Genomic DNA, 13,991 nt, shown 5'->3' on the forward strand with positions numbered 1-13,991 from the left:
CTACATTCTGATGCAACTTTAATGACTTACTATTTTCTTTCTTGCCACTCCTCTTTTTGTCTAATTAACTGATATACATTTAGATTATTTCAACCACGTGCTCTTTGATGCCAATATTTTAAAGGCTGTCTTTAATGAAAGCACAATTGGGATGTTCTAATTTTGACACAATTTATAAAATGAAATAATCAGTACATGCTCAATCAGAGCTACAACCGATTTGAATTAACAGTGTACAGGAATATAGGTATAACTTGCGACTTGAAAAACTTAATTTCCCCAATTAGGAACCAAAGGGCATGATATGGTCTGTAAGTCCATTTTGGTTTAAAATGTTTACTTATAATTATTGAGGTTTTTGGAAAATATTTTAAGCTCAGGACATTAGAAAACAAATTATTTGGGAAGTCACTGCAATATGTATAACAAAAAAGGTTGTATTTAATTACTATTCCCTCTTCAAGATAAGGCAGATTTTCTCTATTGATTTATTATCCATCTGTCTGTCTGTCTATCTATCTATCTATCTATCTATCTATCTATCTATCTAATCAATCATTATCTATCATCTATCTGTTTATCATCTCTATCATCTGTCTATCTATCATCTATCTATCTTCTATCATCTATCAGTCTATCATCTGTCTATTACCTATCTGTCGTCTGTCTATCTATCATGTATATTCCTCATTCCAGGATGAGAGGCTGTTGAGTCCTGGTCAGGCCCTCTTTGTTTCTCTTGGATCCTCACCTCCTCCTGACAGTTTCCCTCAGGGGTTTTTCCTTCATGAATGGTTGAGGATTATGTCTTGCTATCTTGCCTCAAACAAATTCTCTACTTTTTGCTCAGAACTTTTGGGCTTTGAGCTGAGCTTGATTTTCCTCATGCATTTCTTGTGCTAAACTATGCAATCTATATATATGTGCATTCTCTATACATTCTCAGAAAACAAGCCTGAGGTCTCCTTGTTGAGGTGACATTTAAGCACTGGTGATTTCTCTGGTTGCATAATGTTCTTGTTTTCCACATTGCCATGGTTGTTTTGGTTGTGTGGTTCAACTGTCAGACACTACCATCTTAGTTTAGACTCTTCCAGTTTTTTTTCCATGACCCTTGAAATGCCACTGGGGGAACAGTCCTTGAGAAAACATGGACATCCTGGTCCATGGTCACTTCCTGCTTTCTGTCCCTTTCCATATGTGGCTGAGGGAATTTAAATCATGCTGGGTCTCGCAGCCAGGGCTGTGTATAGCTGGAGAAAAGCCTCACAGCACCAGATTGTTCTTTAAATCCTCTGTCCCTGCTTTATACTTTATAATGGTCTCACATTGATGAAATAGAACCATACAATATCTATCAAATAGAAAAATAAAAATAAACACATCTGGCCCCAAATTTGGCTATTTACATTTTTCTCTTTATTGAATTTTTCCGAAAACTGAACGTAAAAAGATATTTTTCCATTCTCATCTGGAAGAGGGTCCTGTCATCATTCCTCAAGGATTCCTTGGGAAGAGAAGCCATCGTGGGCTCTGCTTTCTGAGGTAATGTGGGGATAGATTCTATTTCAGTCTCTAAGGGCTCTGGAAGCATCCAGCGTTGTCTGACTTAAACCTTATCTGGAGAAGCGTTTCTAATCTACCCAGTGGGGCTGACTTCATGGGCTTGTGACCTGTGCGGTCACAGAGGGGCCCACATTTCAAAGGTCCTCACTCTTGCTTTATTACTTTGCTGTCACCATCTTGAAATTTCAATTATTTTTTAGCAAGGGGCCTGCATTTTGATTTTCTACAAATTATGTAGCCCATCCTGCTCCTCAGACCATTTGCCTCAGAATCACTTGGTGTAGGAATATAAATCAGATTCTTGCTGTATCAGATCCTCTAGGGCTAAGGCCCGTGAATCAGCATATTAATAAACATCCAATGCATTCTTTCACAATGTTTGCAAAACTTGAGAACTACCTGAATAGAGAGTTAAAATATCAGGTGCTTGGGCAGCTCTGCTTGATGAAAGATTTAAAGCAGAATTTTTGACTTTTATTTCAAGCGAGGGAAAAAAAGAAACTTTCATAATTAAAAATGCTTTCTTTGAAATATAATAGGTGGTTTTGTTTTATTGCCAAAACAAATATTTGGAAGTATGCCTAAATTGTTGATCTGAGGATTCTCACACATTCTTTGTTCTTTCCAGCATTATTTATTTATGTTTATTTTTATTCATTTCCATTAAGCCAGGGAAATGCTTCCCTTATTTGTTAACTAATTAGATCTGCTAAAAGAGAGTAATATTGTCTGAAAATAGTTTCACATTTCCTCCAATCCCCTCAATACCCTGACAAATCAGAAAAGATGGAATCCTCATAAATTACTTGTAGGTTTTTGAGAAGTGCTAGTTGATGTCTCTGCAGGCATACATATTTAGTTTTTATTCCAAAGTATCTCCAAGATAGGAAAGAAACAGCATCAACCTCCCAGACTATTTCAACAACAGATGTTAACCTGGCTCCAGAAGGCAAGGCCCCGGATTGAGGGCATCTGGGGATCTTTTTTGGGACTATGAACAGGAACATAATTAGTATTAGTTGCTCTAAGATTGTAGCATTAAATATTTAATCTAGGCTAAATCACCATAGAGCCACTAGAAGGACACAGCTTTTCATTACAGTGCATAGAACAAGATTTTCTCCAGCACTTACAATGGAATATTATTGAGGTTTAAAAGGAAGGAAATTCTGTCACATGCTACAACATGGATGAACTTTAAGGACATGATGTTAATTGAAGTAAGGCAGTCACAAAAGGATAAATACTGTAATGATTCCACTTATATGAGACATCTAAAGCAGTTGAACTCTTAGAAATAGTAAAATGGTAGCTTCCATGGGGTAGGGGGAGTGGGAAATGGAGAGTCGTTCAATAGGTATAAGATCTCAGTTTTGCAAGATGAAAAGGTTCTAGAGAGCTGTTGCACAACAATGGGAAAATATTTAATACTACAAAACTGTACACTTAAAAAACCTCAAAGTAGTAAATTTTATGTTACATGGGTTTTTTTTTTTTTCTACAATTAGTAGCAAAAACAAAAGCAAGAAGGTAGACACTATATAATGAATGATTAGCTCAATTAGTTAGAGCAGGCAATAAAATGTAGCCCTAACTTTAAACATAATTATAATGTAAAACAGTGTGAATTTAGAAAACAGTAACTGGCTAACTTTGAGCCAGTTAGCTCTCCCTCTGTTGTATGTTCTGATTCTACATTAGTTAGGTTGACCAGCTCTTTTCTGAATGCTTGCCTAATGTTTCATGGCATTGCTACTGAGCTGAAAATTTCAGTGGCATGCCTTTAGAACAGCTTCATGAATGTAAAGGATAGCACATTTGCTAAATACACCACAGCGTCACAGCATTCAAAAAGTACAACTTTCTTTTTTTTTTTTTTTGAGACGGAGTCTCGCTCTGTCGCCCAGGCTGCAGTGCAGTGGCCGAATCTCAGCTCACTGCAAGCTCCGCCTCCCGGGTTCCCGCCATTCTCCTGCCTCAGGCTCCCGAGTAGCTGGGACTACAGGTGCCCGCCACCTCGCCCGGCTAGTTTTTTGTAGTTTTTAGTAGAGACGAGGTTTCACCGGATTAGCCAGGATGGTCTCGATTTCCTGACCTCGTGATCCGCCCACCTCGGCCTCCCAAAGTGCTGGGATTACAGGCTTGAGCCACCACACCCAGCCCCTAAAAGTACAACTTTCTAATCTTCTTAAGTTTAAAGGTTGAGAAGAGACAACATAGAAATAAATTCCCCACTGTCTTTCCATGTTTCCTTTCAAATTAAATATATATTTTTTTACATTATGAAAGTATCTTACATTTATAAAGCCTAAAGCTGGGGATTTAAAGGGAATTTTATTTTTAATTAAACATTTTGCTTAAACTGTGCATTAGTATTTAATGGATAAAGTTCGTCAACAGATTGCCCATTTTGCAAGTTCATTTTCTATGATTTTATCAGGCACTGCACTATAATTAGGAGATTATATGTGTAGGTTTTCTATTCACAAATCTTGTATAGTTCTTGTAAATACTAAAAAGAAGTATTGGGTTTGAGTGTGTAAAATTTTTTGCCAATGATTAATTTTTGACTGTTGTAAAATAAAAATGCTTTGGGAGGCCGAGGTGGGCAGATCACCTGAGGTCAGGAGTTCGAGACCAGCCTGGCCAACATGGTGAAACCCATCTCTACTAAAAATGCAAAAAATAGCTGGACGTGGTGGCGGGCACCTGTAATGCCAGCTACTCGGGGAGGCTGAGGCAGGGAGAATTGCTTGAACCCAGGAGGCCGAGGTTGCAGTGAGCCGAGAGTGCGCCACTGCACTCCAGCCTGGGCAACAGAGTAAGGCTGTCTCAAAAAAGAAAAAAAAAGCTTTGGATTTAATTTTGATAAGGTCCAGTTACAGAAGTGGTTGGGAGAAGTAGTGCCAAATTTAAGATCATATAATAGCAAGCTTTACTGGCATACCTACATTATTTTGTACCATATTCTCTGACTGACTGATCTTTTGTCATTCTCAGTAGTGGTATGTCCTTATAGGAATGAAACAGATTTTGACAAAAATATTTTGAGCTAACTTGTTACTTTATGAAATGTTCAACTTAATTTTTGTAGGCAATATTAATTTATAGTTCATTGCATTATATTCTCAATAAATTATTGGGAGACTTACACCAAAAGTTTTTGCTCAGATTTAGATAATTACTTTTGGCTTAAGAACATAACTCCACAGGGATTCAACTATTAGCCTTGTATGAAATTTGGTTTTTTTTTTAATCTCACTTGTATAGCATATTTCAATTACCTCAGTTGTATATCATCTATCATCAATCCAAGCTAAAATTACTGCCATGTCTTCATCATTGTGTCATTTATTTTATTTTACTATTCCCTTTTGGATAATCAAAATGCAATTAAAGTGGAATTAGAACAAAATGAAAGGTTAAGAGAAAAAATTATAAGTAGAAGTCTATTATAATATAGCTCTTTGTAAAGGATTTAGATACACTGTGGTTACATTGTATTCTCCTCCATGTAAAAATTAAATTTATAGTTTTCCTATTAATGTAGCCTTAGGCCTGTCTCCCAATACTAGTATTGTAAAGGAATTCCATTGTCTTGGAAAATAATGGAATTTATGGTAAATGTATACATAAGGTAAATATAGTGGGACAATAATTTTTTCTGTTTGTTGCAATAGTGTTGCAATTTGCTGTACGGAAAGCATTGCTGATTGTGTAGAATACGCTGATAGTGCTGGTGCCACTTACTGGCTGGGATCAAGGATTCAAATGAAATTAAGAAACAAAAGTTAGAGAGTGAAAGTAGTCATAAAAATAGTTTTAACTCTTTCATTTTGACAAATGTTTTTATTTTTGAAATTATTTTTCCAGTAAGCTGTTTACTAATAAGCAAACAAGGGCTTCCATCTATTGAGCAATTTTAGACCTTAACATTCTTCACTCACCAGATCCTACCTGCTTCCCCGTGCTCTCAGCAGATGACTTTTCTTATATCCTAAGGCACAGAGAGGATCAAGTCTATCAGGAGACAACTTTCTCAACTTCCTATTTCCTCCTCCACCTCTTTCTATTAACATAGCTCTGTCTAGGCCAGGACATAGCTTACTCTCTTCATTTTAGAGGAATTGTTTTCCCCACTGTCTGAAATTTAATCTCCATTTATTTTGCTGATCCTCTTCCTGTATATGTCTTTGAGTGTTTTGTAGCAGATTACTCCTTCTCTTATATCTTTGTTTTCCCAGGATCTCATCTTGGCCTGTAAACATGCTGCTGTCTCTGTACCAAATAAGACAAAGCAAAAACACATTCACAAACCCACATCCCTACAAAACCCTTTATTGACTCTATTCTATCCACTGACTTCTACTCTATCCACTATCTTATTTTTCTAATTCATTTGTAACTGAAATTATCTCAAGAAAATAACAATGGTCTCCACTTCTTTATCTCTTTTTTGCACCTGAACTCACTGCAATCCACTTCCATCATATAATTAAAATTTCTCTTTCCAAATCATCAGGGTCCTCATTGTTAAATCTGATACTTTTCAGCCATTTTCTCACTGTATGTCTCTCAGTGTTCAGCATTAGTGGCCATGTTGTCTATGAAACATTCTCATCAATTGTTTTCCCATTATACCAATCTTTCATAGCTTGTGGGATATCCTTTTGGCTCCTTCTTCTTTTAGCTTTCCTAAAACATGCATACTTCCTAGTAGTGTGTGCTTAGACCTCTCTTCTTTTGTTTTGTCTTCTTTTTTTTTGGAGACAGGGTCTCACTCTGTCATCCAGGCTGGAGGCCATGTGCAGTGGCGTGATCTTGGCTCACTGCAACCTTCGCCTCCCAGGTTCAAGTGATTCTCCCACCTCAGCCTCCCAAGTAGCCGGGACTACAGGCCCATGCCAGCATGCCTGGCGAAGTTTTTCTGTTTTGGTAGAGACAGGGTTTCACCATGTTGGCCATGGCTGGTTTTCAATTCATGACCTCAGGTGATCTGCCTGCTTCGGCTTCCCAAAGTGCTGGGATTACAGGCGTGTGCCACAGCGCCCAGCTAATTTTTGTATTTTTAGTAGAGATGGGGTTTCACCATATTGGTCAGGCTGATCTCAAACTCCTGACCTCCGGCGATTCAACCACCTCAACCTCCCAAAGTGCTGGGATTACAGGAGTGAGTCAACACACCCGGCCAGACCTCTTTGCTTTCTAATCTACACACTGTCTGTGAAAGGCCTTATTTAGGTTGCTGGCTTCAACTATGACCTGCATGCAGATGGATCTCAGATCCACATTTCCATCCTAGATTTCTCTTCTGGGCCTTTGTCCCTGACTATGCTACAGGCACCTCAAAGCCGACGTGCTCAAAACTGAAGTCTCCACTGAGTCTGGTCCTCTTTGTGCTTTCTTGTTCAGTGGAGGAGCAGCTAGCCAGTTAACCAAGATAAACTGGGGCACAGTCTTGGTTTCAATGTACCCTCTTCATATTATGTCTAATTAGTGGCAGAGTGCTGTAAACGTTTTATTTTTAATATCTCTGAATCCATCGCCTTCTTTTGTCACTGGCTGAATTTAGAAACAGTTACCCTCCTACTCTTTCTAAATCCAACTCTGATCTCATTAAAATCCATTCTTCACCTTCAAAAATAGTAAGTTTTTGAAAACACAAAACCAGATTGTGTCATTCATTGTCCAGTTTAACACCTTTAATAACCCTTCATTGCTTTTAGAAAAAAATTCTAACTCATTAGCATGGTAGAGAAGATCCTTTCTAATTTGACCCCTACTGACTTTCCAAACTCATCTGATAACACACTCTGCCATTTATTACCTGCAGCCATCACTCAGATTGTAGCAGACCACCCTCAGTTTGTGGAAAAGGCCAAGTGCTCTCTTGCCTCTGTATTTTTGCACATTCTATTATTGCTGTTTGGTACATCTTTCCTGTCCCTTTCACATTTATATATCCTTCAAAACTCAGGGCAGGCATCAACTCCTCAGAGAAATGTTCCAGCTTGGTTTCATTGTCTGTCTTGTGAGTTCACTGTAAATCCTGTGCTTAGCTCATAGGGCTTTTTCATTTATATTAAAATTATTTTCCTCCCCAAACTCCTGGAGAGCAGAGACCTTTATCTCTGATTTCTCAGTGACTGAGAACACAGTAATTGTTGCTCAGAAAATGGAAAAGAATGAATGAAAATGAAAAGAAAATTAGCTGTTGTGTTACAGCCTAAGAAAGAACTTGAGATTCTCTTCTAGCTCATAGTGATATTTGAGAGAACCACTCAATTTTGGTACCTAGAAGATAGAATCAATTGTGATGGTGATTTCTATTTTTCCTTTGGACAGATTTTGATAATGGAATATCCTAAGTATAGAATTTTAGGATCAGAATATATGTTAGAAATTAAGGATGTGTCTACCCCAGCCACACATATTTTAGTTTTGTAATGTCAAATAAATATAAAAGTATATATACATGATTAAAAGACAAGATGCAACATCCTCTGATAATTACTCTTGAAGCAATCTTGCATATTATTTTCAGTGGTGTAATGTATATAAAAATGGATCCATTGTAATAAAACTTTTCCTAAGATATTCTTCTAGAAAAATTAACATTTCCTTGGCTTTATTGTAACCTGTAATGTTTTTCAAACATAACTGTTGTATAAGTTCTCAATTAACAAAGTGCAAAATAAGAATCATTGTAACTGTATAATTTCAAAATCAAAAGAAAAAAAGTGCTTTCCTTTTTTTTTACCAATTCAGAAAATTATTTACCAATTCAGAAAATTTAACAACCATAAGCAAGTAAGTTTCCATTGCCATTTTTAGTCTCTACCTTGTCAAAAGTAATGATTGAAGAGTAAACTAATTCAGTCAACCTAGTGTTTTATCCTCTTGACCTATAATAATGGGTTTGGCTTTTGCCTGTGTTTCCTGGAATTGTAAAAAAAATCAGCCAGTAATTTTGATATCCTGGAATTATTAGGAGCTAAAATATATTGTCAGGCACAACAGTTGCAAAGTTTTACACAACAATTCTTTAGACATTTTTGGACCTGTATGGAATGGTAAAAACAGTAGATATATAATTCAAAGTAAATTTGAAAACCAGTCGAATAAACTGACATGTCTAAAGATGCTTTAATCTAAAAAGTCAAAAGTAAACAAATAGCCAAAATATAAACATTGGTACTCCAATAAAACCTGCAAATCCTTCTCAAATCTACCACCTAAATATTTCTCATCTGTGAGAATTTCTGCCTGTAACCTCGTTCATTGGCTCTTGTTCTACCTACTTATGGAAGGCTCCAGCCTCATAAATTCCTGGAATGTCTGGAAGTCCTCACATGTATATAGACACAAACAAGTCTCATCAATTACTGAGTAGCCTCATCCTTGCTCTCCTACACTCTCTCTCCCCTGTCCTATTTTCCCTCCTCCTTCAGCTGCACTTCCAAGATTTGTCTTCTCTAAGCCAGTCTGGGGAGACATCTTCTCTTTATTTTGGTGTAATACACTTAGAAAGTTGCCAAAGTACCATTGCCTTGTGTCCAAATTGTTTAATGAGATTTCAGGGCAACTAGCTCTTAAATCAGTGGAGATAGGGCTAGGAACCATTCCATATTGTCTGCTTTACTTGTTATATGCGTCACCACCCCAAATGTAAGCCTCTCCATGCACTAATACATTCTTCTTTCTTTACTTTTTAAAAAAATTATTTTTAACTGACATAATAATTGTATATATTTATAGGGTATTTATGTGATGTTTTGATACATGTTTACATTATGGAATAATTAAACCAAGCCAATCAACAAATCCATTAAGTACCATTTTTTAGTGATGAAAACATTTAAAGTCTACTCTTTTTAGCAATTTTGAAATACACAATACATTATTATTTATTATAGGCACCATTCTATGCAATAGATCACAAAAACTTATTCCTCCTGCCTAACTGAAACTTTGCACCCTTTGATCAACATCTCCTCTTCCCCTCCCCCCATAACAATAAATTCTCGAACAGAGGAATCACATCTTACTTGGGGGATGGATTATATAGTTAGTATTTAAGACAAAATTAGAATTATTTTTGAAAATCGTTTAAATTATCCATAAAGGATAGTGAATATAGTTTTGATGATATAGCTCTGTTCATCAGTTCTTTGAGAACCACCAAGGTGGACAAGAGGAAGGAACAAAGAGGAAGGATGTAGGCAGATGTGTCCGACCTGTCTTCAAGGTAACCACTACATCCCTGGTGGTAAAAAGGGTTGAGGATTCTGGAATGTTCCAGCTTGACTGCTGATTACTTCACTCTGTTTTAATATTAAGCCTTTATAATCTTAACACACATATAGTTTGCTTTGTGGTTCTGAGGATTAAATAAGATAATATATGCAGATGAGCCTAGCTCAGGCCCTGCCATACAGTAGATGCTTGAAAAACGTTTGCTGGATTCAAGGCTAAATCTTGCTTGGTCAGATGAACATGTGTACTGTTCTTCGAAAATGGCCACCTGTTTCCTGTTTTTCCAACTTGCTTTTTCTCTTTGAACAGCTGTTAGTTTCATGGCCATTGAAGTGGAGTCACAGGGTTAGGAAGATCTAAAGTCATTCTCTCTGGTAAATGTGCATGTCATGAGGGTCGCTAAACTCTCAGCCCAATCACACACTTCTTTGTACATGTCTCTTCCGACTCAATAGCCCTGCGTTATCTGTTGTTCCATCCTCTAAAACCCCTCTTTCTTGAGTAACAAACTGTCCAGTATTGCTAGATTTTTTTCTGACTCTTTTCTCCAATTCCTTTCCTTACCTACACCCAAATGGGCACTCAGCCAGGAATGTTTTTTTGTTTTTTGTTATCTCTGAGACAGGGTCTTGCCATGTCACCCAGGCTGGAATGCAGTGGCACAATCTTGGCTTACTGCAGCCTCAACCTCCCGGGTTCAAGCGATTCTCCCCGCTCAGCCTCTTGAGTAGCTGGGATTATAGGCACAGGTCACTACACCTGGCTAATTTTTGTATTTTTTGTAGAGACAGGGTTTCGCCTTGTTGCCCAGGCTAGTCTTGAGCTCCTCATTAGGAGTGTTCCACTGCCTTGGCTTCCTAAAGTGTTGAGATTACAGGCGTGAGCCACCATGCCCAGCAGATACAGATATATATTTTTTTAATTGTATAAATCTGATGTACATTTTGGTTTGTTCCATGCTCCATGTTTCTTTTTTTTCTCTCTCTGTTTTTTCTTTTTCCTACCAAAAAAAAAAAAAAAAAAAAAAGGCAAAACATTCCATGTTCTTTAAGGCCAGCAGTGAGTGAATGCCTTCCTGGCTCCCCAGTGTTGCTTCCAGACCATCGCTCCTTATTAAAACCCTGCTCCTTGTCCTTTCTCCTAGTAATATCAGCTAACATTTATTGAACATTTCTATTGAGCTAGGCAGTGTACTAATTATTTTGCTCAAATTATTTCACTGAAAACTCACAAAAACCCCATAAGGTAGGAACAAACCTTATCATATCATTGTGAGGTTTAAAGAGAACAAAAAACTATTCTCATTTGTGTAATGTGAATTCAGAAGTGTCTAACTCATTGGCTTATTGTGAGATATAAATATATGTAAAGTACTTGTAGATACCATCTAAGTGTTTGGTGTTATTTTTGTTGCCCCCAATGCCTCTGTGAGAAGGTGGTTAAGCTGGGATTCAAACTCTAGCCGTCTGACTTTACAGCACATATCCTTAGTGATTATGCATGGCCAGGAGATGTTTTACCAACCTCTCCTCATTGAGAGGAGATATCCCTGGCTCACAGCTTTCGAAGCCAACTCTGCTGTAGTTCTCATCGGCTGTTTCGTAATGCCTAGGCCGACTCGTTCTCCACCACTGCTCTTATTTCCTTTGCCTTCTGATATGGTTTGGATCTGTGTCACCATCCAAATCTCATGTTGAATTGTAATCCCCAGTGTTGGAGGTGGGGCCTGGTGGGATGTGATTGGATCATGGGGGCGGATTTCCCCCTTGGGTGCTGTTCTTGTGATAGAGTTCTCACGAGAACTATTTGTTTAAAAGTGTATGGTTAATCCCCTTGCCCCCGCTCCTGTTCCAGCCATGCAAAATGTCCCTGATTTGCCTTTGCTTTCTGCCATGATCATACATTTCCTGAGGCCTCCCCAGAAGCAGATCTTATCATGCTTCCTGTACATCCTGTGGAACTGTGAGCCAATTTTACTTCTTATTAATTACCCAGTCTGAGGTGTTTGTTTATAGCAATGTGAGAATGGACTATTATACCTTTTCTGTGACGTTCTTCTTTTAGCTTCTCTACCTTACTGCCAAAACACATCCTGCATCCTGCCTCTGAAATTTCTGACTCAGGTACTGTATTCCACTCTCCATCTTCAGGATAGTACCATTTCACTGAGATCTCCACTCCATTAATGCCACCACAGTTTCATTATCTATCAACTATCCTTCGCTTCCCTTTTTGTCCAGTTTAGATTTTGTGGTAGAAGTCATAATCATGTCCCTACAGGCATTCTCACCTCCCTTATTCACTTCTGTGATGTGTGCAGTCATCTGCTACAACTTTATCTCTGGTTGGACCTATCTACCTTCCTTGTATTTAGATCTGAACAAATGTGCATGGCTGGAGAAAAATCAATAAGGAGGCTGCCTGTTTCATTAAATAAATTCATCATCATATGTAGGTGCATTGAATAGGTACTCTGCACTGCCTGACAGTGTTTCCCTAATAAACTTAATCATTCTCAAGATAACTATTTTATATTTTCTCCCTTCCCTCTTACATCTTACTCACTCTCACTGATGACCTCATTTCTTATTTCATTAAGAAAATAAAAGTAATGAGATAGGAACTCTTTAAACTTCCCATTGTCAGACTCTGTATGGCAGACACACCTGACAGCCATAATTTAAGCATACACTGAGAATGATCCTGTGTGGCAGATGCACCTGAATGTGTGTTCAGAGTTAAGGAAACTGGGAGTGGCCAACAGAGAAATTCATTTCTTGTCTATGAAGAACATATGAACCTCCACCTGTCCCATGGAACACAGGCTGTACAGGGGATTGAGGACCTTTGTTTTTGGTTAAATGAAGGCCGCGAGGTGGAGGTTGTTGGGGGAGGGTGCTACACAAAAATGCTATATAAACTGCATGTTTTTGCAAGTGGTAGCAGTTCTGTCATCCAACCCACTGCCACTGACTGGGCCACTCTGTATCTAAGTCCCCTTGGTAAACCCTATGTCTTGTTTGCTGGCTCTGGGTCTCTTCTTGAGCCTCTTGAACCTGGTACCATCCCTACTGAAGTTAACAGGGATCCAGTTTGACAGACCCATAAAACCACCCCTGCATTAGTTCTCTCCTTTCCTTGCTTCTTGTTAATGTAGAGGAAGTGTCCCTCTTCTTGTCAAAGACCAGCCTCTACATGTGTTCTGGATCTGACTCCCTACTGTTTTCGCAAGGACTTTTCAGCAAGTCTAACTCTCCCTCTCAGTGGGGATTCTTCTCTTAGCATTCCGCAGTGTTCCCGGCTGGCCTGTCTTAAAAACTCTCCTGCAGCTGCATATTCCCTTTCAATTTCTGGGAAACTTAGATCTGAAGTGGACCGCTGTCTGCAATCTCTGTCTCTGCTTCCTCACCCCACATTCACTTTATCCCCACCTCATCAGCCCTCTCCTATTTGGCATCTACACCACCGTTCTACTGAAACTGCGCTTGTGAAGGTCTCTGATGAGCTCTATGCTGTCAAACCCAATGGATGGTCTCCAGTCTTTAGTTAACTGGCTCACAGGATGGCTCCATCTTTTCCTTCAGAATCACATCTCCTTAGAGAGGCCTGATGTGATGACTCAGCCTGAAATATTCTCTCCCTTCCCCCACTGTGGTGTTATTACATCACTGTGCTTCATTTTCTTCATAGCACTTACTATCTGAATTTATCTTGTGCTTATTTGTTCATTTGTTCACTGTATGTCTCATGCCTCCACCTAGAACAGTGCCTGGCACATCACAGATGCTCAATAAGGATCTCTGGAGTGACAGACAATGCTTTATTTAGAATCATCTCTCCCCTTCAACAACTCAGCTTTTGTTAACTGGATGGAGTTTGTCTGCCTGACTCTCTCTAACATCAGGATGAGTTCATTGCTGACAAGCTGCCTTGTCCATCAATCAAGGAGATTTCCTGGTGGGCCCTCTCATTTTTGGACATATCTAAGCCCCATGTATGATCGGCCTCATTTTGGATCTGGGCTTTCCTTCCCTTTATTCCTTATTTTATTCTGACTCATTCACATTATTCTGGCCACAGGTTTCTAGTCTTTTATTTTCTTTTTCACTATGAGCCTCAGTTATAAAACCTCCTTCTTTCTAAACACTAACTACAGGCTTCTCTGTTGG

At 38.5% G+C, this 13,991-nt stretch overlaps 1 long non-coding RNA gene across 6 annotated transcripts in view; it reads left to right on the forward strand.

The window, feature by feature from the left end:
* LOC105465510 (uncharacterized) overlaps positions 1 to 13,991 on the forward strand; it is a 297,782-nt gene that overhangs the window by 12,215 nt on the left and 271,576 nt on the right. The gene's annotated exons all lie outside the window — the stretch shown is intronic.

This window comes from Macaca nemestrina, chromosome 5 (genome assembly GCF_043159975.1).
Source record: "Macaca nemestrina isolate mMacNem1 chromosome 5, mMacNem.hap1, whole genome shotgun sequence".
Lineage (NCBI taxonomy): Eukaryota > Metazoa > Chordata > Mammalia > Primates > Cercopithecidae > Macaca > Macaca nemestrina.